The sequence below is a fragment of the Berghia stephanieae genome, chromosome 7 (genome assembly GCF_034508935.2).
Source record: "Berghia stephanieae isolate SIO BIC M18660-M18661 chromosome 7, UCSD_Bste_1.3, whole genome shotgun sequence".
NCBI lineage: Eukaryota > Metazoa > Mollusca > Gastropoda > Nudibranchia > Aeolidiidae > Berghia > Berghia stephanieae.
The window spans coordinates 373,443-375,942 of record NC_088366.1 but is presented as its reverse complement, the minus strand read 5'-3'; the positions used below and the strand labels follow the sequence as shown (position 1 = coordinate 375,942).

Genomic DNA, 2,500 nt, shown 5'->3' with positions numbered 1-2,500 from the left:
TTTTCTCCAATGAATATTTTCCCATTTCCATCTGTAATGTTACTAATGTCCCACTTATTGATTTCAGTTCGATATTTGTGGGGCGATACCGTCTAGACTCTAAGGGGCTTTACACTCGACTTCCAATCGGAATGTCCTGTGTTTGAGTCCCGCTCTCAGCGGCGCATAGTTGAGTCCTTGGAAAAGGCTCTTTAATCACAATCTCTTCCCATACTCATGTGTGAAATGAGTACCTGCCCGTTAAGAGCGTTAATTCTGTCGGAAAAAAAAATAATATCGCGTAACAGGTGCCATGACTCGTTCTACACCCTTTGTTGCTGTTAGCTTGGGACCCTTTGTAAACATTTTTTGGATAATACGCTATATAAATGCTCTATTTTATAAAATGCTTATTTTTACTTTCGTGATGAGAAATGATGAAAAAAAAGATGCTATAAATGAGAAATAGAGAATAGAGGCTTCTAGAATTGAGATTTTGGGAGAATCTTTCTTTCCATCATTTCTCATCACTAAAGTAAAATAAACGTGAGCATGTTATAAGCTAGAGCATTTAATATAGCGCAATATCCACAAAACTCTAATAGTGACCAGTCAACTCATAACGGTGTGATGTTGGGGTGAACACCTTTTGACGTCCCGTAATCTGAAAGAATCTGCCTATACGTCCTGCCACTAAAATAGTTTTGTCATCTTATGATTCGGTTTGTTTCCTATTTATTATTATTAGTCCTTCCAAGGCCTGGTTACATACATACGTCCAAGGAGTTTGGAACCGGAAGACAAGGATGTGTGACGTCACGACTTTTCTCCTGTAAGATACTTGTGCGTACGTACCGATAGGCAGGGACGGACGTATAGACACATCTCAACATCACCCCTGTCCAAGTATCGGATGACCTAAGGTCAATTCTGGTTCAACTACTGTCCGTCCGATATTTGTCTAGAAACCCATCTCATTCCCTACCACCCCCCCCCCCTCCGGCCAGGCTTCCACTCCACTCTCCCCCCCCCCCACACTCACAGTCCTTCCCTCGCCCCCTCCCTCCCCCCAAACACACATACCCCCCTTTCCGCCACACTCAACTCCCCCCTTCGCGCACACACATACACTCCGATCCTCAGCCCCCTCCCTGCTTCCCTCCCCCCCCCCCCACGAGTTCCCCCCCCCCATACACACACACACACACACGTATTCCTCCTCCCCCCCCCCCCTCCACCCACACACACACATACCCACATTCACCTCTCCCCTCCACGCACACACAAACACTCCACCCCCCCCCCACTCCCGAAACAACCCCCACCCCTCTCCACTACCATCCAACTTACTCACTCTCTATGGTGTATTTATTGACATGTCCGAGATAACCAGCTGTCTCTGAAGGTGCTACATTCAAGCTTGGAATTTCTGAGTACAAACTCACTTCAACCTGTGACCCCTTGGTACGAAACATGACCTTCTCGTGCTATTTTTTGATGTTCTGACGTCACATCTCTTTGTTATTGTTTTTCGACCGCCATTTGGGTGGTCTCTCAATCCAACGTGCACTTCTTGGCAGGTCTGATCATAGAGTCTGTGGGTCTGATAACCGGCTCATTCTCAAAACACACTTTTGTCCCAGATAAATAACCTATTTCGTTTTCTTATGAGGCGAATGGAAAAGTAAAAAGAAATTGATAGACGTCAAGTTGTTTAGAGTCAAAAGTTGTGATTGATGTCGACCGTAAAGTTGAGCCTATATATATATATATATCCACTAACTGTAATCAAAGGGGATATTACACTTTTTCCGACAGACAACGCTGTTAACGGCTAGGTACTCATTGTACACGTGAGCAAGGTGAGAGAATGCGAGTAAAGAGCCTTTTCCAAGGACTCAACTATGCGTCGAGTGAGGCTCGAACCCTGGACCGAAAGCGAGTGTGGTACCACAAGACCACATGGCCGCATGCGGCTCGAACCCTGGACCGAAAGCGAGTGTGGTACCACAAGGCCACATGGCCGCATGAGGCTCGAACCCTGGACCACATGGCCGCATGAGGCTCGAACCCTGGACCACATGGCGGCATGAGGCTCGAACCCTGGACCACATGGCCGCATGAGGCTCGAACCCTGAACCACATGGCCGCATGAGGCTCGAACCCTGGACCACATGGCCGCATGAGGCTCGAACCCTGGACCACATGGCCGCATGAGGCGATTGGAAAAGTAAAAAGAAATAGAGAGACGTTAAATCGTGTATAGATGATATGCGCCTGGCCAAGAAACTCACAATATTGCCATCCGGAAGTATAACAGACCAACACACGAAACTCTTGTGTAACCTTAAACGTTTATAGTCAGGTTAATACAGTTTTAGTGAGAAGTACTCATAAACGTGGATGTTTTTTGCCATCCACGTTTATGAGTAATTCTCACTTAACTTTATTCACCAGACTATAACAGTTCATGGTTACACATAGTTTTGTGTGTTGATCCGTTATACTTCCGGATGGCAAT

General features: G+C 46.2%; 1 protein-coding gene across 3 annotated transcripts in view; it reads left to right on the top strand.

Annotated features, from left to right (window-relative positions):
* LOC144976310 (GTP-binding protein RAD-like) overlaps window positions 1-2,500 on the top strand; it is a 116,611-nt gene that overhangs the window by 59,351 nt on the left and 54,760 nt on the right. The gene's annotated exons all lie outside the window — the stretch shown is intronic.